At 37.6% G+C, this 24,651-nt stretch overlaps 1 protein-coding gene across 3 annotated transcripts in view; it reads right to left on the bottom strand.

Annotated features, from left to right (window-relative positions):
• Positions 1 to 23,978, bottom strand: part of slc8a1b (solute carrier family 8 member 1b) — a 134,071-nt gene extending 110,093 nt beyond the window's left edge. The window contains exon 1 of one of the 3 annotated variants that reach the window (XM_048191133.1): positions 23,910 to 23,978. The gene's annotated coding sequence lies outside the window, so the exon portion shown is untranslated. Of the gene's footprint in view, positions 1 to 4,157; positions 4,280 to 22,510; positions 22,630 to 23,909 lie in introns of those variants that run through there. The other 2 variants (XM_048191132.1, XM_048191131.1) reach the window with 2 other exon arrangements.
• Between the last annotated feature and the right edge of the window lie 673 nt (positions 23,979 to 24,651).

Raw genomic sequence — 24,651 nt, 5'->3', positions numbered from 1 at the left:
GTCACATGACCATAAATGATTAAATTACATCGCATGTTCCCTTCGCTAACAGACTTGTGGAAGGACCCTTCATGAAGGGATTCAGTTGTCCACTTTCATTTGGAACGCCCCTACAAATGGCATCCCCTTCCCAAAGTGCCCTTCAAGGGTGCAAAAACGCCATTTGGTATTTGCCCTTAGTTGTCGATTTGTGAACCACTAACCGAATCAGTCCAGTTTGTAAATGAATTATTCAGGCCGAATTTTAAACCCGCATACAGAAAAGATCTGACTCAAAAGAACAATTCATTAAATTGGACAAAGCTAATGAATATACCTTAATTTATGATTACAAATTAATTTAATGACATTTATATAGGACTATAAAGACTGAAAAGAATTTCCATACTGCTCTTCTTGTTTTTGTTGTGCCACTGTTGTTGGTTAGCAAAATGTTAATGCTGCGAGTAATATTGCAGGTTCAAAAGAAACAAATGAATAAACAGTGTTAAGTTCACATGTAGGCTATGCATGCACGCACACACACACACACACACACACTCACGCTCTCTCTCTCTCTCTCTCTCTCGCTCACTTGCTCTCTCACGCACACACATACACAATTCTAATTTACATCTTAGTTGCATAATTTCATTAAAAACTAAGCAGATTCTTTTTATTTTCATCCTTTTCTAAAAGCTACTTTTCTCTTTAAATTATTCCATGCCATTACTAAATACACATGCAACATGACTTCATTTTAAGATGCTATTGTTCATAAAGTCATACATGTATCAAAATGATTCATTTGGTATTTTTTTAAATTATTATTATTTTTAATATTGCTGTTTATGATCTGGAAACAAAATATCAGCACCAAAAAAGGGCAGCATTTTTATAGTAATCTGTATCCTGCTTACCTACTTTTTTGGTTTGGGTGCAGTAACACATTGGGCCAACAGAGGCGCCATATTAGATATGAGAGACATGAAGTTACAGTACAGGTGAGTGTGGTCTTTCTTTAGCGAATTTCTTCTCTATTTTTTTTTCTTACTCACTAAAACACACTATATTAATGTGATTAATATTACCTTGTGGATTCAGACAAGAAAATATACTGCCAGACTTGTGTAAATATTTGCTTGTGCTCTTTTGTTTCATTCATCTATATTTGGCTCAGATATACAGTATTTGATCAGATATATAAGGCCACATCTGACACCCAGGAAGCTCAGTGACAGTGGTGCTAAACACACACTGCCAAACACATGCAAAAGTTGAATTTGTAAGTTACGTCCTTGCAGCTCCTTAGACACCACCATGGTTGGTGTAGAGGACGCTGAGCTTTGCCACTAATGTAAAAATAAAGTTACAGTAGTTGTTTTTTTCCCCCCCCCTCAATAAATCTAAAGGTGAGTTTAAAAAGAAGCAGCAGCTGTTTTGTCTTTGCTCAGGTGCGGTACAGCGTGGCCTAGTTCTTGTTCATTTTGGCCAGAGGGAGATGCCTTTCTCTCTCTCTTTCTCTCCTCCCCTCACCCGGTTTCTCTACTCGTCCCTCACTCGCCCTCACAGTCTCTCTCTTCCTCCAACATCGATCCAGCAGTTTCCTGCCAGTTTAAGCAAACCTGATATGTAAACTACTATCTCTTTCACACACACATAAACACACAGAGAAGTGGTTTTTATACTATAAGACAATGGTATTTTCAACACCTTACCTTTACACAAACCTGTTGATATTACTAGCTCTGAGGCAAAACATGATTTATGCACTATTAGTACAGAGCACTTCAGATGTCCTCACAAGTCAGTTTTAAGATATTTTCACAAATTTGACATGTGACCAACAGAAATTCAATTTGTCATGTAATGATCTTTTAGTTGAATTAAAAAAGCCATTTAAAGCCCAAAGTGGAACAAAGTGTATATTTTTTTGCATTTTGGATCTATTATTATTTGTTATATGTTGAATTTTATTTTTTTTTTTAAAAGAGAGGTGATGTCATATCACGACAGTTGCTGTTTCCACAAATGCACTCAGAATATAACATTATATAATCTATTAATTTTGTAATTGTATAATTTCTGTAATTGTATAAAATCTGTTTTATAGGCCCCACAGGGATCTTTGTAAAAATGGAAGCTTACTCATACTGAACAAAGGGTGAAAAGGCCAAATGCAGAATACAATTACAGCTATTGGATAACATTTTGTTGACAAACTGAAAAACCCATTATTATAACAAAGATTCTGTCAGATTGCAGAGTTGTTTCTCTCTAATACACCATCAGTCATATGATCAGGTCACATCCTTTGACAACTGATCTAGGATAAACTGAGTGCAATTAAACAGGGTGGGGGTATGTTCTCATCTTATAACATGGCAGAAATATTTCCTGTCTCTCTGATAACATTTGAGAACTTCATCAAGCTCTTCCTTTCACTCTAGTCTTATAACTCTCAGCTGTCTTCTTCACTCTCTCAACTTTTCCACAGAGCAGTTCTTTATCCCTTCATCTCACTCAGACCAAATGTGACACAAACCCTGTTTTTCTTCTGACTATTTGTGAAATGTTGACCATGAATGTGGTTTGTTTGTTTTTGTGTATGTGCATTCTCTTTTCCTTATGGGTGCAAAACATGTAGGCTATACAACACTAGTATTTTGGCCACGTTCACACAGCAGCAGAATACGGTTGTCAGTCCTGTATTTGAGTCCTTAATGCGGTTACGTTCAGACACAGTACGGTTATTTACGGGAGTGACAACCGCAATATATAACTGAACTCACACCCGTACATTTTGCCCACGTACACACTGTACGTTTCAGGAGTGACAACCGTATTTTAATGCGGGAGTGATTCCGCTAAATTATCGTTGCATGTGTGTACGGAACACGACTCACTCTCAAAAATGCGATGATTGACAGCTTGGAAACCATAACGACGTTCCAGCATCTCTTGTGTTTGGTAGGCTATCCGTTATTGTGACCAAAGTAATATTAAAGTGACAAAACACTCGCTATTTTCAGCAATTTAACTAAACACACTAACACAGTCGACGGAGGCGTCGTGTTTTGTTTCTGCTTGTACAGCCTGTTTCACACAGAGCGCGCTCTTTCTGTGTTGCCATGGTCACTGCTCATTATAAGCGATTTGGGCTTGTTGTTTAAGCTCGTCTCATAAAGCTAACGGGTTTATGAAGCTAAAGTGAGCAGACATGAATCGCGATATTTTGTTCTTATTTTCAGCATAAAGCATTTGGATTTATTTCGGTTTATTAAGGGCTTATTCTTGTTCGCTGATTTTTCTAGCAAGATCTGGCAACACGAATGAGTCAAAGCTCGCGCTTTCCCTGTGATTCGCCGACCATACAAGAGAGACACACGTTAAGAAGATTCGGAGCATAATGAATCAACGTATCGAATCATGATTCGGATCGCGTATCAAACCGCCAAACTGCTGAAATCACGTGACTCTGGCGCTCTGAACTGCGAATTTGACACACTGATTCATTACGCTCCGAAGCTTCATGAAGCAGTGTTTTGAAATCGACCATCACTATATAATTTGTTCTCGTCGCTTTATAATATTAATATTGAACTCACATGAACTGATTTAAATATGTTTTAGTACCTTAAAGGATCAAGAAAGAGGAAATGTCATTGCTCCCAGGCTTCATGGAGCCATCGGATTTCAACAAAAATATCTTAATTTGCATTCCGAAGATTAACGAAGGTCTTACGGGTGTGAAACGGCATCAGCGTGAGTAATAAATTACAGAATTTTCATTTTTGGGTGAACTATCCCTTTAATTTGGTTGTAGAATGCGGTTGTCACTCCCGTATTTTACTGAACTGTGAGTGTACAGAACGCGATTAAGCACTAAAAGGTGAACTGACAACCGAATTTAGCTGCAGTGTGTACGTGGCTAAGGACTCACAACCGCATTCTCAGAAAATCCGCGCTGTGTGAACGGAACCGGACTGGGTAGCGTTTCCCAAAAGCATCGTTTGCCTAAGTTGATCGTAGCTCCATTGCCACCAATGGAGCTACGATCAACTTAGGCTTACGATGCTTTTGGGAAACGCAGCCCTGGACAATAGTTGTCTGTCACGTCATCCAGTGCGAGAGAGACGCTCTTCTAAAATGTTTTGTGTGTGGTTTGCTTTCGGTACCTTACAGCGACGCAGCTATGATTTGTGCGTCATCTTAAAGTGTTAGATCCAGTCAATGTTCCCTACCGGAGCGGCTCCCGACAGTTTTGTGTTTCTTTTCGAAATTCAAATGCTGTGGACGTCGCAAAGGACGTGAGACGCGAATGTAACGGCTAAAGACTCCGTCTAGCGCGTGTTTACACTGATGCTGCTGTTGGTTAATGAAGTTTGAATGGATGAACTCGCCTTCTCTTGACATGTCAAAAGTGACGAGACTTTTCAGTTTTATGGACGTCGCCATCTTTAATATCACGTTGGTCACTGTCGTTATGGTTACTAGTAAGAGTAGTAGTAGCAAAGAATTTACACTAACAAGAAGCGACACTCAATAGAACGTTCCATTGCAACACCGGCGCCCAGCAGCGGACCTGCGTTTCCGCCATTTTATTTGGCGAAAATAAATTAATAATACTTGGCAGTCCACTAGTTTCTATGGCAGTATCAGCTGCTTTGTTTTAAAAAAAAACGTACATTAAAGCTGAAATCAAACTTGAATGATGACAACACAGAATAAAATACTATCACTAGTGATCATCAAATCCATTTAACAGTTTATTTTACAGACTTTGTGTAAGCCTTCCACTTTTTTCACAACTTTTTTGCTCTCTAGAAACCCAGTCAGTTTGGGTTAAAATTCTATAAAAGATCTAGTATTAGCATTAAGCTTATAAACACTAAAAAAAATACCAACATACGAAATTAAATTAAGCACATGCATCAGAAAAATAGGGAATGTTGGACAATAACTGAATATAACAGCTTGATTTTGCAGTGTTGTCTAATGTCCGTTAAAGCAAAAGTGTTCCAAAGTGTTAATGGATATAATGTGATAACGGATACAGAAATGCATCATGTATTAACATATCGTTATGTTTGTCGCTTGATCCATTAAAACGTACAATATAGCCTATTTCAATTCAGACCTAGTGATAGGTCTACGTACTCCACTGGGTCTAAAATATATTGTTCGCTGCGAATTTGATGATCTTAATAAATCTTAATACTATTAATAAATGTGTAAATTTGCATAAAATGGAAATACTCAATAAAGTAGGCTAACTACATTACCTCAGATGGTTGAATGGTTGGATTCCACAATTGGGAAAATAAAACATATAAGACAATACAACATTTACTGTAGGTGCCATAAAATTTACTTATGATTTCATTTGAAAAATGTTCTTTTGCGCTTCTGATTTGGCAGTGAAATTTGCAGATTTTGGGTGCATAAGATGTGAACAGGGGCAGTTTGTGGGGGGGGATGGGGGGAGGTAACCCCCCCAATATTCAAATCCATCAGTTACAACCCCCCCCAATACAATAAAACCATACCAATGTTCAACCCTCCAAAGTTGAAACCAAATCTACGCCCTTGGATGTGAAGGATTCTATGGTCCAGTTAGTATTTTCACCCCATAATGGCAGCTGCGCTACCGGAGCGCCACCTAGTGACTGTTGCCCAAAAAGTATCAGAGTGTCGCCTCTTGGGTTCAATACTCTTTGGTAGTAGGCTAGTTGACTTTCGCTGCACATTCATACAGACAGATGCTACTGTAAGTTGCTGTGTGAACGGGAAATTTCGAGACTTACACCTGTAAGTAAATGCGGTTGTCAGTCCCAAAAACTGACAGTGTGAACGTGGCCTTTAAAGTCTGGGTGATATTTACATTTCTGTAAATTTGCCACTTATACACCAAAATTATTTCCAAACCAAGAACATATACAATGTTCAATATATACAATATACATACAATATATGTGTGTCAATAAAACCTTAAAGTCGCCATGAAATCAAAATTTTTTGGCTTTTAGTATGGAAAGTTACCCTTAAGATTATCTATAAGCTAGTGTGCTCCAAAACAATGACAAAATTCACATATCAGACACATTTGAATTCTGCACAGAATGCTATGTATTTTAAGGAGATTTGGAGGAGATTAGGAGGATAAAAGGTTAGAGATTAGAAGGAAACTTAAACTTTACCGAGCTCAACAGTTCTGGCTGAGCTGTGATATAAACAAAACGCTATTGGCTATTTCAAAAAAAGGGGAGGAGCTGGTCGATATGTTCCTGTCTTACTGTTTCAGTGGAAATTATGTCAACACACTGAATAATGCTGCACGTTCCAAGGCACTTCAGTGGGCCTTTAAGTTAACAGGAATTTTTTCACCCAAAAATGAAAATTGTAATCATCAAATCATCTAATTAAAAAATTAGAAAAGTCTTTTTCGAGAGAGACCTTGCAGAATAAGGACCTGTTCAGAATAATGACAGGCTAATTGCAGAATAATGACCTGTTCACCCCAACAGACATTTGGCATGAAAATTCAGTCCAATTTTCACGTGCGATTTATCTCTTCAATACAAATTCCCCAGTTACTCTGGTACAAAAAGCATTGTACAACTTTATTATTATATATTACACAAGTCACTGACTTGTCACCACGTTTTATCTAACAGCAGTGTAAAACTTGTTGTTTGGCCAGATTTCTTTGCAGTGCATTGGAAAAGAGATTTCTCTGTAAAAAAAAGAAAAAGAAAAAGTGTTTAATTGATTGACGGCATGCGCATTTTTGTGACTGTCTGAACTGATGCACCATTCACCATGATGAGCCATTCGTTAAAATACAAATATTTATCGCACCATATTATGCACCAAATATTTGTCTTGGTGTGAACAGGCCTTAAAACACTCCATAAACATGAACACATCATTTAAATTTGTTTTTCACATAAAGCAGTCGTTCAGCATGCACATTGGGCTAAATAACTCCTGATGTGTTCTACAGTAAAATAACAATCATACAGGTTTTGAACAACATGAGGATGATGATGCCAGAATATCTTTATAGTTGCAAGTGTAGCTGTTAGTGTGTGTTTGAGGTTCAGTGGGTCTGGCTTTGCCTTCCAGGTCATTGTGTGCTGCTCTTTTTGAGAGCAAACCGCGTCGGCAGCACAGAGCGCCAGAGGTCATGACAGAAGTCACCACACTGGATTCTGCTCATTTCAGACACATTCACGTGTCTGTCGATAGATGTGTGTGAATCATCATAAAACTATGTTGCATTGAAGCATCACAAATTACAGTGCTGCTTGAAAGTTTGTGAACCACTTGCAGAATCTGTGAAAATGTGAATAATTTTAACAAAATAAGAGGGATCATACAAAATGCATGTCATTTTTTTATTTAGATTTACATATACATATAGTAATTACATTTACATAACAAAGATACATATTACATATAGTCCACAAGACAAAAAAAAATAGCTGAATTTATTAAAATGACCCTGTTCAAAAGTTTGTGAACCATTGGTTCTTAATACTGTGTGGTTACCTGGATGATCCACAACTGTTTTTATGTTTTGTGATGGTTGTTCATGAGTCCCTTGTTCACCCCCTGGCTCTTAATGCATCATGTTTCCTTCTGGAGCATCAGTGAATGTTTGAACCTCTTTTAATAGTTGTGTTTGAGTCCCTCAATTGTCCTCAGTGTGAAAAGATGGATCTGAGAATCATACAGTCACTGCTGGAAATGGTTCAAATGCTCAAAAGATGCTGGAAATCTGAAAAATTGTTGGGACCTGGAGGATTTTTTTGAAGAATATTGGGCAGTTTAACTGCTCATGACAAACAAGGGACTCATGAACAACTATCACCAAACAAAAAAAAAAAATAGTCATAGATCATTCAGGTAACCACACACAGTATTAAGAATCAAGGGTTCACAAACTTTTGAGCGGGTCTTTTTTATAAATTCAGCTTTTTTTTGTCTTGTGGACCATATGTAAACATTTTTTATGTAAAATATATTACTCAGGACAGTACTAAATAAAAAATAACATGCATATTGTATGATCCCTCTTATTTTGTTAAAATTATTCACATTTTCACAGATTCTGAAAGGGGTTCACAAACTTTCAAGCAGCACTGTATATTCTTATTCCCTTACTATTCCCACCCTCCCAATTACCAATCATCAGAAAGATTACTGACAAATATAAAGTAAAATCATGTGCATACAGCACACACAAAGCACCATTGGGGGGAAATGGTGAAAAAAAAAAAATTGTATTTTTATGACAGCTTGTTATTTGACTAGTATCCTCAGAGGTACACCTGCTGTACACCTACTGCAGTTCAAAAGTTTGGGGTTGGTAAGATTTGTTGTTTGTTTTTGAAAGTGTCTTATACTCACTAAGGCTTTTAAATAAAAAACAAACAACAACAATAAAACAGTAATATTGTGAAATACTTTTTCAATTTAAAATAGTCTTCAGTGATCCACCAGAAATCATTCTAATATGCTGATTTGGTGCTCAAGAAATCATTATTAGCAATGCAGAAAATAGTTGTGCTGCTTAATAATTTTGTGGAACGTTACCGTGATTCATTTTTTCCCAGGATTCTTTGATGAATAAAAAGTTTATAAAAAAAACAGCATTTATTTGAAATATTTTTTGTGACATTGTAAATGTCTTGAATGTCATTGCTTTTGATCAATTAAATGCATCCTTGCTAAATAAAAGTACTTCCGCACATTTTGTGATATCGTATATTGGTGTGCACAAATTGCATCTGTTTTCATTTGAATGTTTACATGCTTTAGAGCCAATTAGATAATGGAAACCAACAGCTATGAACACGTCCCACAAACAACTTGATTATTTGCCATGCGGTTGGCATCCAAACAGTTTATAAAACTTTCATCTCTCCCATTTCATTAAAACGTGACAGATTTTCTAAGTTAGCTATGATAGTTGCCAATATTTGAGTAGGAATTGAGTTTGTTCAAGCACGCCCAAAGACAAGCCAGAAACACAAACCAAACCAAACCGATCCAGAAGGAGTGTACTCAGCTGCAAGCAATTTGAGCTCAGATCAGCTGTGGAGTCATGGGATTTAGTATTACTCCAATTACTGGGTCATTGTGTGTGTGCCTAGCATCTGTACTTGAACTCCTGCTGTGACTGTGAGGCTTTCTGCCAATATGTTCCATTAAGACTAACAGTAACGATTAATCACTGCTGATGTCTTTTATCACATATTGAGTCAGATCATCATAACTACATGTGTAATGTCTTAAAAACGGCAATGACCCCCAAGATGTCTTTGGAGTGTCAGAACACCCAGTTGAAAACCGAACAACATCCAGGGCTTTTGTGGTACAGAAGAAAATGTTTCCTATTACCTTCAAATAACCCCACCCCCCAAAAGACGATTACAGGCTAAATTATTAAACTGAAAACATTTCAAATTTGGCAGGCATGTGTCCAACAGAATATACAGGCAAGTATTGTACATATTACATTTGTATGTGTGTGTTTAGAGCAAAGTATTTCTCTATACACATCGGCATCGGTTCCCAAAGGATCTGCTCTTATCACTGTCAGTTTGACCATTATTATGGTGAAATCTGTAAAAACACTTGCAGCTACAAATGCCATGACAAGACATACAGCCATTAATAACCCTGCATTGAACGCAGCACTAAAAAAAATATCTTAATATTAATCTTATTTTTGCCTTGTTTTCCAGTTAAAAAAGATAAACATCCATAAGAAATCAAGACTTGTTTTCAGTTAAAGGTGCCATCGAACGTTTTTACAAGATGTAATATAAGTCTAAGGTGTCCCCTGAATGTCCCCTGAATTTTTTTAACTGCCTATTTTGGGGCATCATTAAATATGAGCAGATTTAGGCTGCGGCCCCTTTAAATGCTCACACTCCCCGCCCACGGAGCTCGCGCTTGCCTTGAACAGCATAAACAAAGTTCACACAGCTAATATAACCCTCAAAATGGATCTTTACAAAGTGTTCGTCATGCAGCATATCTAATCGCGTAAGTATGGTATTTATTTGGATGTTTACATTTGATTCTGAATGAGTTTGAGGCTGTGCTCCGTGGCTAACGGCTAATGCTACACTGTTGGAGAGATTTATAAAGAATGAAGTTGTGTTTATGAATTATACAGACTGCAAGTGTTTAAAAATGAAAGTAGTGACGGCTCTTGTCTCCGTGAATACAGTAAGAAACGATGGTAACTTTAACCACATTTAACAGTACATTAGCAACATGCTAACATGCTAACATTTAGAAAGACAATTTACAAATATCACTAAAAATAACATGATATCATGGATCATGACAGTTATTATTGCTCCATCTGCCATTTTTCGCTATTGTCCTTGCTTGCTTACCTAGTCTGATGATTCAGCTGCGCTCATCCAGACGTCCTGCCCTTGTGTAATGCCTTTGAACATGAGCTGGCATATGCAAAAACGCCTGTTTTTCGGAGGTCTTTTAAACAAATGAGATTTATATAAGAAGGAGGAAACAATGGAGTTTGTCATTTCCATGTACTGAACTCTTATTATTTAACTATGCCGAGGAAAATTCAATTTTGAATTCTAGGGCAGCTTTAAGTTTATTTTTCATACCACATTTGGTAAGAAAAATACCAATGTGGTAAGAAGTTAATATACAATTACCATAATGCTTGATTTATTTCTCTGTATTTGTTAATTTAAAGTAGATAATAATCAGCCTTCTGAAGATATGTTGTTTAAAATGGGAAACATACAGACTAACAGATGCTCATGCAGAAACTAACCTCACAGCAACAGAGTATTCCTCTCCACGATATCACTTTGAGAGTCAGGCAGCATAAGATCTTAAGAATAAATCACGTAGCTAACAACTTCGAAGGATGTGAGTGAACCTTCTCCACTCTGTAAGACATGCAACATCTGTATGGACAGACTTATTTTACTGTAGATCTTGCATTTGATTACTTGATCTTTTTATGCCCCCTCTACCTTTTAACCAATGCAAAATGACTGAAAACACCGAACAAAACACTCATACTTGCTTTTGCAGACATCTAAAGTGGTTCAACCAAAGTGTGGTAATGACAGTGTTGATTTGCTGATGGCACCACAAGAATGCACACATAAAGAAACCCACCAGCTCCACTAGCAACTCTATTGAGCTCTGCTGTCAAAGGCAGCAGAGGGAATAAATTCACCATGCTTTTAAGGGCTCTCAAAAAAAAAGGCACATTTTCAGTAAATACTAGCAAATAACAAAACAAAACATGTTGATAAAAAAAGAAAAGATTTTAAAAAAAAGAAGGTAAAAACACTTTTTGGCCTTGGATGGTGTAGCTTTGACATTTATGAGCAAGGGATAATTGGGGCATGCTAACCAGCCAAACACTGACCCCTCAGGACTGAGTCAGCTACAGCACATGACCTCCTGCCACCACTGATGACCTCCCTGTCCTCTCTGTGAGAGAGAAACGCAAAGAACCTGCTCAGGAAACAGACTCTGTATGAATGTGGGGGAAAAGTGTGTGTGTGTTCATGTGCTTTTATTTGACCTTGACCACCAGCAATGTTGAGGGTATTGTAGATTAAAAATAATCAGATGGAAATATATTTCTTTTTAAATATTTTAAAATAAGTAAACTTATATTTGTTTCATGTATTTACTGATAGATAAAACTGTACACCTCTCTCTTCACCATAATGTATTCAGATACACCTACACAGTCCGCATGACTCAACAAAATTAGATCACTCTCACTGTAATCAACAAAGCAGTCTACACTGTGAACAGGGTCATGCAAACTATGTTGGTGAGACCAACGTTTGTTCAAAGTATAAAAATTTGTGGAGTCTGTTCATCTAGACCTGAAAATCACAACACAAGGACACATACACTACCATTAAAAGGTTTGGGGTCAGTTGGGGTCTTATTTTTTGAAATGCATTAATACTCTTACTAATCAAGGATGCATTTACCTGATCCAAGGTGACAGTTAAGACATATATAATGTTACAAAAGATTACTATTTCAAAAAAACATTGTTCTTTTGAATTTTCTATTCAGCAAATAATCCTGAAAAAAATCCACGACCATTAAGCAGCAAACTGTTTTCAACATTGATAAGATGAAGAAATGTTTCTTGAGCATCAAGTCATGGCATACTGGAATGATTTCTGAAGGATCATGTGACACTGGAGCAATGACTACTGAACATTCACAGAAATAAATTACATTTTATTATCATAGAAAACAGATATTTTAATAGTAATATTTTTACAATAATAATGTTTTTACTGTATTTTTGATCAAGTAAATGCAGCCTTGTTCAGCATAAGAGACAAGATGTGCATTTGGACCTTTCAAATACCACTTTGCATTAATAAAACAGCTGGTGGTCATGCAAAAGTAACAATATTTCCCATTAAAAGTAACAAATTAAACTTTTTTTTTTTTTTTTTTCAAAAGGAATTGTGTTCAAACACTTCCATACTCAGGTCTTTCTATTCCAGCAACTTTATAATAGACAATCCATCAAACTAACCATCTCATTGCCTTTGATAATTGCAGTGTGTGTGTGTATGTGTGCATGTGTGTGTGTGTATGAGTGAACTTGTATTTAATACACAAAGTACGAAAGATACGGAATGTTTGACTTTGTTGGGTCCTTTAATTTGACCCCACAAGGACAAAATCTTTTATATGAGACTAAATGTTGACTCAATTTACTATCGTCCTTCCCTACACTATACCTAAACCTACCCGTCACAGGAACCTAACATAATTTTAACATTCTTATATATGTGTGTGTGTGTGTGTGTGTTGTGCGAGCAAGTGTGTGTGAACAGAAAGAAAAGACGGGGAGTAATGGGGACAGAACTCAACGCCAGCTGTGGTCTGTCATGTGCAGAAGGGACCAGAGATGAATAGAGGAGAGAGGAAGATGGGATGAAGGAAGAGATTTTTGTGCAACTGTCTGCGTGTGAATATGTGAATAAAGGGCAGGGGGTTGTTGAGCAGAAAGGTTTGAGTGGGCATGCAGGACCACAGGAGCTGTCAGCTCCGCAGCACCGCTGTTTCATATTTATGTAAGAACGTTTTAATGGTCTCAGGTTCGGGTACTTAAAAGATAATTACCATAATTATCATAAACCCTCTCGTTTAGCATGACATGGTGAGTCGTTCAATTGAGGTACAGCATTCACCAGAAATCTATTTCATTTCTTGGAAAATTCACCTGTGCTCGATCACTCTTCTTCTGAAGAGCGAGGAGAGGTCACAGATCATTTGTTGAGATATGGAGAACTGACTATTTTTCAGTTTTGAGTAACAAAGTATTTTAAAGTCGGCATGAAATGGAAGTTGAGATAATCTTTTCTTTCCTATTCTGCCGTATATCAGAGTTTGCTTCTCAAACATGAAAAAATGTAGGCCAGAATTTGATTTTGTCCATCTGGAATTGATTGGATCATTGTGGTTTGCTATAGCTGTGATCTCATGGGAGTGACAGGTTGTCCCATCCTCATGCCAAAAACATGTCATCAGAGAAGAGATGTTACTGGAATAGGGAAGGGAAGTTACTTTGATTAAAGATTATAAGGACACATGGATTTAAAAAAAAAAAAAAAAAAAATAGTGAAAAAGTGAAGTGACATGTGTCCCATACTCAGAATTTGGGCTCTGCATTTCACCCATCCAAGTGCACACACACAGCAGTGGGTATACCTGCAAACTCCAAAGTGGTGAAAAAGGTGACATGTTTACAATGTAAATAGTAGTAGGGGGGTCTGGGGGCATTGTCCTCCAGGAGAAAATGTTTGTGATTTTAACATATAAATTAAGCATTCTGGTGCACTCTCACAAGAAAATAAATGGAAAAAACAACATTTGCTTCAATAAAAAAAAAAAAAAAAAAAAAAAAAAATCACAATTGGATTCAATTTTGATTCAGAAGCTTGCGATTTGATTTCGATTTGATCACCTTCAATTCAATAATGATTAATCTGAGGCCTAATGCTGTAAACTATACAGGGAACCACAGCTGGTACATCATTATAATATTAAAGGTTAAAATTAATTGATTTATAAGCTTCTTACATATAAATTACACATAAAGGAGTTTTTATAATAACGTTATAATACATTTTTAAAGGTGCCCTAGAACTTTTTTTTAAAAGATGTAATATAAGTCCAAGGTGTCCCCTGAATGTGTCTGTGAAGTTTCAGCTCAAAATACCCCATAGATTTTTTTAAATTCATTTTTTTAACTGCCTGTTTTGGGGCATAATTAGAAATGAGCCGATTCAGGGTGTGTGCCCCTTTAAATCTCGTGCTCCACGCCCCAAGAGCTCGTGCTTGCCTTAAACAACATAAAAATGTTCAAAAAGCTAATATAACCCTCAAAATGGATCTTTACAAAGTGTTCGTCATGCAGCATGTCTAATCGCGTAAGTACAGTGTTTGTTTTGATGTTTACATTGATTCTGAATGAGTTTGAGGCTATGCTCCGTGGCTAACGGCTAATGCTACACTGTTGGAGAGATTTATAAAGAATGAAGTTGTGTTTATGAATTATACAGACTGCAAGTGTTTAAAAATGAAAATAGCGACGGCTCTTGTCTCCGTGAAAACAGTAAGAAATTATGGTAACCGCATTTAACATAGCAACATGCTAACGAAACATTTAGAAAGACAATTTACAAATATCACTAAAAATATCATGTTATCATGAATCATGTCAGTTATTATTGCTCCATCTGCCATTTTTTGCTATTGTCCTTGCTTGCTTACCTAGTCTGTTGATTCAGCTGTGCACATCCAGACGTTCTGCCCTTGTCTAATGCCTTTCATCCAGACGTTAATACTGGCTGCCCTTGTGTAATGCCTCAATCATGGGCTGGCATATGCAAATATTGGGGGCGTACACCACGACTGTTACGTAACAGTCGGTGTTATGTTGAGATTCGCCTGTTCTTCAGAGGTCTTTTAAACAAATTAGATTTATATAAGACGGAGGAAACAATGGTGTTTGAGACTCACTGTATGTCTTTTCCATGTACTGAACTCTTGTTATTTAACTATACCGAGGTAAATTAAATTTTTGAATCTAGGGCACCTTTAATGACATAATTTTGTTTCTACTTGTTTTTAATATCGACCTAAACATTTAAATGGTGGCCGTCATAAAACGGTTTTATACATTCAGTATTGAAGCACATATTAAGTACATGAATATGCAATGGCCTATAGTCACAGTGGATATATATCAAAATGTTCCTCTCTAAGTTCATTTTTGTAGCTGACTAACAAGTTTTTGGACATTGAACGGCTTTTCTGTGATGTAAATGTAACATTTTTACAAGCTATTTTATTGGCGCTTTTCCGGGGTTGAAACAATGATTGATCGATTAACGTTACATATGATATGATACGGATTTCAGTAAGTTGTACTGGACCTTTAAACATACCTTCGGTATTCATTCATGTTTATTTCGTGTTGTAAAGTGGAAGAGATGAACGGTTCACGTGCGCTCTGCCTCTGTTTGAACTGAAGCACTTCAGCGAAATGTCAGTCACACCACAGAGCGCCAAAAAAGATCACAACACCTCAAGAGGCGTTTATGGTCTCACTCCAATCTATGGGAAAGTAGCCCATTTTCGATTTGTTGTGCCTGCAAACTCACCCTGACCTCCCAACCAAATAAAAAAAACTCTTCGGATCTACATGAGTCACATAAATGACATATTTTGAATAAAAACGGTGACAAACGACTAGTTTGCAGGTATGATCAGTGAACACACACACCGTGAACACACACCCGGAGCAGTGGGCAGCCATTTTTGCTGCAGCGCCCGAGTGATTGGGGGTTATGTGCCTTGCTCAGTTGTGGGTAATGAGATTGGAAGACAGCGCTGTTCATTCACTCCCCCCACCTACATTTCCAGCCACTACTGAGACTCGAACCCAAGACCTTTAGGTTACTCTCTAACTACCTCTAACAATGTGCACGGATAAATATTTTATAATAAAAACTGAAATATACCATAAAAAATAAGAATGGTCAATTTGGCCTTACTGTAACTTTAAGTAAAGTTTAGTCCAGCATGGTGCAGTCAGGCATACTGTGGGCCTAATTCTGATATTCAAAAGAAATCAAAGACTGTGATTTAACATACTGTCTACATTCTGTGGTTATTCAAATGAAGGCAGGCACTGAATAGATCTCTTAACAGGAGTGTTATAATTGCATCTGAAGTTTTTGTTCTTAACCTGTGTCGCGGCCTCTCTTAGAGAGAGACTGCAGCCTACGCTTTCACCTCCTTGTGAATAACGTCCTGTCATTAGCATAGCGATTATGACCATTAGCATGGGTAGGCTTTCTTTAGCTGTCAATCAAAAAAACTCCTGTTGTAAAATATTAGATTCTACAGGTGCAAGAGACATTTTGTATGAAAAGTGAGTTATTTAAAATACAGAGATTAATCATGGTACTAATACTGCTAACACTATCCTCAATAAGATGCAAATTATGGTGGGGTCTGACCCCCTAAGTCTTTGATACCATCAAAGAAAGTCAAAACAAAAGGTTTAGGAGGGCCTTGCTATTTTCTTTTTGCACACCAGTACATTAATTTCAACAGTGTTATCAAACAATGTGTGAGTAACCACAAAAGTCTGCGCCAGAATGCACTACTAGACACCCGCTGACAGAAATCGCGTTCATCTGAGGTTACTATAGCAACAGTACTGTATGCTGCTCAAACCCTGTTCAATAGCATCAGTATCTAAAAAGTATCATTTTTATTTAAGAAGGTATTTTGAAGGGTTTTTTTTTTTTTTCATTTATGCAAACCATATGCCAAAAAAGTTGGGACACTGTACAAATTGTGAATAAAAACAGAATGCAATGATGTGGAAGTTTCAAATTTCAATATTTTATTCAGAATACAAAATAGATGACATATCAAATGTTTAAACTGAGAAAATTTATCATTTTAAGGGAAAAATAAGTTGATTTTAAATTCCATGGCATCAACACATCTCAAAAAAGTTGGGACAAGGCCATGTTTACCACTGTGTGGCATCCCCTCTTCTTTTTATAACAGTCTGCAAACATCTGGGGACTGAGGAGACAAGTCGCTCAAGTTTAGGACTAGGAATGTTGTCCCATTCTTGTCTAATACAAGCTTCTAGTTGCTCAACTGTCTTAGGTCTTCTTTGTCGCATCTTCCTCTTTATGATGCGCCAAATGTTTTCTATGGGTGAAAGATCTGGACTGCAGGCTGGCCATTTCAGTTCCCGGATCCTTCTTCTACACAGCCATGATGTTGTAATTGATGCAGTATGTGGTCTGGCATTGTCATGTTGGAAAATGCAAGGTCTTCCCTGAAAGAGACGACATCTGGATGGGAGCATATGTTGTTCTAGAACTTGGATATACCTTTCAGCATTGATGGTGCCTTTCCAGATGTGTAAACTGCCCATGCCACACACACTCATGCAACCCCATACCATCAGAGATGCAGGCTTCTGAACTGAGCGCTGATAACAACTTGGGTTGTCCTTGTCCTCTTTAGTCCGGATGACATGGCGTCCCAGTTTTCCAAAAAGAACTTCAAATTTTGATTCATCTGACCACAGAACAGTTTTCCACTTTGCCACAGTCCATTTTAAATGAGCCTTGACCCAGAGAAAACACCTGCGCTTCTGGATCCTGTTTAGATATGGCTTCTTGTTTGACCTATAGAGTTTTAGCCGGCAACGGCGAATGGCACGGTGGATTGTGTTCACTGACAATGTTTTCTGGAAGTATTCCTGAGCCCATGTTGTGATTTCCATTACAGTAGCATTCCTGTATGTGATGCAGTGCCATCTAAGGGCCCGAAGATCACGGGCATCCACTATGGTTTTCCGGCCTTGACCCTTACGCATAGAGATCGTTCCAGATTCTCTGAATCTTTGGATAATATTATGCACTGTAGATGATGATAACTTCAAACTCTTTGCAATTTTTCTCTGAGAAACTCCTTTCTGATATTGCTCCACTATTTTTTCGCTGCAGCATTGGGGGAATTGGTGATCCTCTGCCCATCTTGACTACTGAGAGACACTGCCACTCTGAGAGGCTCTTTTTATACCCAATCATGTTGCCAATTGACCTAATAAGTTGCAAATTGGTCCTCCAGCTGTTCCTTATATGTACATTTAACTTTTCCAGCCTCTTATTGCTACCTGTCCCAACTTTTTTGGAATGTGTAGCTCTCATGAAATCCAAAATGAGCCAATATTTGGCAAGACATTTCAAAATGTCTCACTTTCAACATTTGATATGTTATCTATATTCTATTGTGAATAAAATATAAGTTTATGAGATTTGTAAATGATTGCATTCCTTTTTTATTCACAATTTGTACAGTGTCCCAACTTTTTTGGAATCGGGTTTGTACTTAAAACTGAAAAGAACACTAACATTCAAGATGTAATCTATGAAAACAAGTCTTAATGCCTAATGCATTGTTGCTTCTAAGGTAAATTCATCTAGTTTTAACAACTTTTAGATATTTTTACTGGAAGATTAGACAGAACTGCTCATTAAGAACTTGTTAACATTAAGTATGTGTGGCAGGGTGCTTTATCCTGCTGAAAGAGGCCACTGCCACCAGGGAACACCATTGTCATGAAGGGGTCTTCCTGGTCTGCAACAATGTTTAGGTACTGTAGGTAGGTGGCACATGTCAAATTTATGTCCATGTGAATGGCCGGATCCAGGGTTTCCCAGCAGATCATTGTCCAGAGTATCACGCTCCCTCCACCAGCTTGTCATTGTCCCAGTACATCCTGGTGCCACCACTTCCCCAGGTAAACAGTGTACACGTACATGGCAGTCCATGTGATGTAAAAGAAATGTGACTCAGATGAGTTTCTTCAAGGTCCAATTCCGATGCTCATGTGCCCATAGGTGCTTTCGATGGTGGACAGGGGTCATCATAGGCACTCTGATTGGTCTGCGGCTATGCAGCCCCATACGCAGAGTGTGTTGTGACACATTCCTGCCATAACCATCATTAAAATTGTGCCACAGTATACCTTCTGTTGGCTCGAACCAGACGGAATAGCCTTCTTTGCCCTCATGCATCGATGTGCCTCCTCAGACTACTGTTGGTAAATTCTCACCACTGCTGATCAGGAGAAACCCACAAGTCTTGTCGTTTCAGAGATACTCACATCCAGTCTCCATGCCATAACAACTTGGCCCTTGTCAAAGTCGCTCAGATCTTTATTCCAGCCCATGTCTCCTGTATCCAACACATTGATTATGAGAACTGATTGCTTACCATCTAATCTACATCTACCCAGACCTTAATATGTGACCTTGTTAGGAGATGATCAACAATATTTACATCACATGTGACTGGTCATAATGTTTTGGCTCATCAGTGTATACACACACAAACTAAGTAAATAAACAAATAAACAAACAAATAAATATACGTCACTGTAGTTCTTCAAAATCCGATGGCTCAGTGAGGCCTCCATTGACAGCAAGATAATTAACACTTTCAATGCCCAAAAAGCTATTAAAGACGTATTTAAAACAGTTCATGGGAGTACAGTGGTTCAACCTTAAAGGGTTAGTTCACCCAAAAATGAAAATTATGTCATTAATGACTCACCCTCATGTCGTTCCAAACCCGTAAGACCTTCATTCATCTTCAGAACACAGTTTAAGATATTTTAGATTTAGTCAGAGAGCTTTCTGTCCCTCCATTGAAAGTGTATGTACGGTAGACTGTCCATGTCCAGAAAGGTAATAAAAACATCATCAAAGTAGTCCATGTGACATCAGTGGGTTAGTTAGAAGTTGAAGCATCGAAAATACATTTTGGTCCAAAAATAACAAAAATAGAATAGCTTGAATACAGCGTGCGTCTCCCTCAGACTGTAAACGAAGCTCGGGCGCACTGGATAACACGTCAGCAGCGTCTTACGAGTCGTCAACCCGGATTGACAACACACCCGGAAGAGAATGCAATGCTGAATAAAGTCGTAGTTTTTGTAATTTTTGGACCAAAATGTATTTTCGATGCTTCAACAACTTCTAACTAACCCACTGATATCACATGGACTACTTTGATGATGTTTTTATTACCTTTCTGGACATGGACAGTCTACCGTACATACATTTTCAATGGAGGGACAGAAAGCTCTCTGACTAAATCTAAAATATCTTAAACTGTGTTCCGAAGATGAACGGAGGTCTTACGGGTTTGGAACGACATGAGGGTGAGTAATAAATGACATAATTTTCATTTTTGGGTGAACTAACCCTTTAATGTTATGAAACACTGAGAATACTTTTTGTGCACCAAAAACCAAAAAAAACAAAATAAGGACTTTATTCAACAATATCTAGTGATGGTAGATTTCAAAACACTGCTTCATGAAGCTTCAAAGTTTATGAATCTTTTGTTTCAAATCAGTGGTTTGGAGCATGTATCAAACTGTTAAAGTCATGTGAACCATTGAAATTTCGAAACGTTTCAAAACACTTATGATGTAACGAAGCCTCGTTTACTGAAATCAAGTGACTTTGGAAGTTTGATACAAACTCTGAACCATTGATTCAAAACAAAAGATTCATATAGCTTCGAAGCTTCATGAAGCGGCATTGTGAAATTGCCCATCACTAGATATTGTTGAATAAAGTCCTTATTTTGTTTTGTTTTTTTGGCACTCAAAAAGTATTCCCGTCACTTAATAACATTAAAGTTGAACCACTGTACTCACATGAACTGTTTTAAATATGTCTTTAGTAGCTTTCTGGGCATTTGAAAGTGTTAATTGTCTTGCTGTCAACAGAGGCCTCACTGAGCCATCAGATTTTATCAAAAATATCTTAATTTGTGTTCCGAAGATGAATGAAGGTCTTACGGGTGTGGAACGACATGAGGGTGAGTAATTAATGACAGAATTTTCATTTTTGGGTGAACTAACCCTTTAACAGGAGTCTACAGTGAAAGCTTACTCAATAGTTTCAAGTTGTTCATGTGGATTTGCTGCGACGGCCAAAAAAATGCTTCTTGGTTTGAAAGTAACTTCTGTGTGAACTGTGCTTCAGTACATCTCTACACTACTGACAACAGACAATGGACTGCACCTATAGTCTAGCGTTTAAAGTTGTTTAGGAAGCATTTAGTGTTTAAGGAAGTTGACTGTTAGCTAATTGTGCTAGTGGCGATTAAAGACAAACTTAACTTGGGTTATGAACCTCAAGCGATTATAGCCAGAAATTGACAATAAAATTGAATTACAATTTAATTAGCACCACCTCCCAACCCATCTCTGGTCAACTACACTCAACACCAACAAACTCAGGGCTAGAAATGGTTGCTGGTTTGAGCACACCATTGTGCTCTCCGATACAAACCATTTGCTTCCCAAACTTGATCAATACCATCCCTCACCATAAGAGTTGATTAATAAAAAAAAATAAATTAAAGCAAATCAGAAATATAAAAAATACACGTGGAACAGATGTTAAAAGCATACCACATGGACATTTCAGCTCTTGTTATTCTCTCATGAATACAGGTACTTTCCAGATGGTCGTCACCAGTTTTTAGTGGCTTCCAATCAGATCAAAGGAATGGAAAATTAGGCTAGCAGCTCTTCTGATTTTACAAATCACACAGGCACATATTCTCATGCATAACCACGCATACTCTCAGCTGGAAATTATGCAGAATGAGAAGTTAAGGAAGCAGAAATTACAATCCTCACAGCTCATCACCATCTCTACAGCTCTGCCCTATCACAATTCTCAGACCAGTGGAGGCCAACAGCTAACCTTTTCCCCAGAAACAGGTTTCTCCAGTTACCTTTTCCCTAGTTTCTGAATTAGGATCCCATAAGAAAAACAGAAAGTACAGTTACCTCTGATATCTTACACAATGGTGTTTTTTTCCAGCAAATATCTCTTTGTTGACACAATCTGTCTTTTTGAGGGCTAACATATCAAAGTTTCCTCATGGACATTTGCCTCCCTGTGATTGCAAGTAAGGGGGTCACAGCTTGTATCTGCAGCTGTGATTTCAGAAGAAACAGCACCATGCTGACCAGAGCAAACAACAGAGCATCAAAACACCACCTTTCACACCAGGACACAGGAGAAAGACATCTGCTTAAAAGCATGGAAAATGACACTCTTCATGAAGATCATTTCACAAAATAATACTCAATAGGGATGCATCGACATTAAAATTCTGGCTGATATCGATAAATAAATGATTCTTTTTTTATGTTATGTATTGAAAATGTTATACCAATGCATCATGTATCCCAAATGCTCAACTTTATCTGGTTTTGACAAGCAACTGTAACATCAAACTTTTGTTAATGTCTTACTAGAAATGTTTGGTCGTACAAAACCCACTAAGCTGTTTAGCTAATGTGAATTTTTATGAATGAGGCTGTTTCTTCACTTACTGAAAGTGTCTGTCTTCTTATATCTCAGGCAGCACTGCTTTAATTTATTCAAACAGGGCTTCCCTCCACTTTAAAGTGCTAACTGTGTCCTCTCTTGACTGCTTTCAGCTTCAGTAAAAAAAAACTACAGCAAGAATTACAGTAAATGTGGAAATTGGCTTGCTGTGACAATATGGGAATGGGCATGAGGAGGGAAAAAGGGAAGAATACAAAATATTGCTTCATTTTTGAGTTGAATAAAAGAGGCTATTCATGTAACACTTAGTTGCTCAGAAACCAAAGTAATTCACATTAATATTGGGACACCCGAGAACTTGCTAAGGCTGGTGCTTTTGTTACTGGGCCTAAAATGGATTTGATTCAGAGGTTATGCTTATGTATAATGGAAAGATTTTCAGTGAAAGTCCTTCATTAAAATGAGTCAAGTGTGTCACATTCTTTTCTAGTTACTAGACACACTTTCATATTCATTCTGTATCCAAAAAATCACATGCACACATGGAGATCCAATACAGGAAGTGGTTGTGTGATACAGTTAATTGTGTCATCATTTACTCATCCTCATGATTTTCGAAACCTGTATTCTTCTGTAACACAAAAAGAGAAACGACATGTGGGTGGAGAAATTAATGACAGAAATTTTATTTTTGGTTGTACTAACCCTTTAAAACTATTGTATGACTTTAGAATAGAGTGCATGATTCTCTTGGGCCACTTTTATGATACTTCTTGTGCTTTTTTAAATCCTTTTTGGAGCTTGACAGCCCTTGTTCACCATTCGCTTTCATTATATGAGAAAGAACAGCTCAGAAATTTATTTGGAGAAAGAAAGTCACACGGGTTTGTAATGACATATAGGTTAATAAATTATAAATCTATTACTTTAAAGCCAAATAACTTAAATAATAATATTTAGCTTTACATGCCACTTTCAGAATGACCAAAATAGCCGAAACATGCATATTTAAACACGACATGCCACTTTCTACTATGCGGTCGAGTCCACAGATTTAGACTTTAACTTAGATTTTTCTCTGCCTAAGAAAGCACCCAAAAAGGAAGGACATTATAAAGAAGCAGTAAACAGAAGTTACACAGTCAGCGCTCGGCTGCTGCAGTGAGTAACAGAGCCGAGCTCCTTTTTAATGAAGCCAGAGGAAGACATGAAAAAAAGATTCCTGCAGCAATACGGTGCTTTACTTTTTTTCACAGGAACAGTGACGCAAAATGAGAATGAACTTAATGCTCTTCAATATAGTGAACAATAATGTTCTCTTCAGCCAGACTGGCAGCAGGTGACTGGACACAAAATGTCACTCAAAACGCAAATATTGCTGTATTAATGGAAAATGACACGTTCTGAGTGTAAAATGTGTGTGAAATGAGCCTGTGTTCTCACCTGCCATGTTCAGGAGAGCTCTGCAGGTTCCCTCCTCACAGCACTGGAAAATGCCTGGTCAGATGTGAGTACCGGTTAGTCACTGGAAAATACTTAATCACCTGCTTAGGTAATATTTCACAAATGGAGTGTGTGAGAAGGGGGAAGTGTATGTGTGTGTGTGTGTGTGTGTGTGTGTGTGGTGATGAAATCATGTAGGCCTATTTAGTGTCTCACAGAGCACTCTAGGTAGGCCGTATTGTATTTAAAAAATAATATGGGTTTATGCATCACCTGCGTGTTTGTGCGTGTGTGTACAGTTTCAATGTGTCAAGGTCAACAGTTTCCATCTAGCCATAGAGTCCAAACCTGGTGACCTTTAAGGTTTAAAATACGATGGATGTATCACACGGAGCTGCTGTAATGTGTTTTCCGTCGCTTTCGAAGCCCGGCAGAATTCACTGTGAGCTCAATCTTTTGAGGCCACTATAATTCTCCCTTCCAGTGTCTGTAATGGTTTTATTGAGTGAAACACATTTCATTGAGCGGCTCGGAAAAGCAGCATGGTCAAGTATTGTCTGCAGTGTAATGCATGTTGTCCTTCAGATAATGCTTATCGATGTCTTTATCTGTTTGTGAATGATTTTGAGTGAGCATTAAATGCATTAGTAAATCTTGAAGTTGAGTTAAAGGGTTAGTTCACCCAAACATGAAAATTCTGTCATTAATTACCCTCATGTCGTTCCAACCTTTGTTCATCTTC

Source organism: Megalobrama amblycephala, linkage group LG5, assembly GCF_018812025.1.
Source record: "Megalobrama amblycephala isolate DHTTF-2021 linkage group LG5, ASM1881202v1, whole genome shotgun sequence".
Classification (NCBI taxonomy): domain Eukaryota; kingdom Metazoa; phylum Chordata; class Actinopteri; order Cypriniformes; family Xenocyprididae; genus Megalobrama; species Megalobrama amblycephala.
This window is presented reverse-complemented; position numbering and strand designations above follow the sequence as displayed.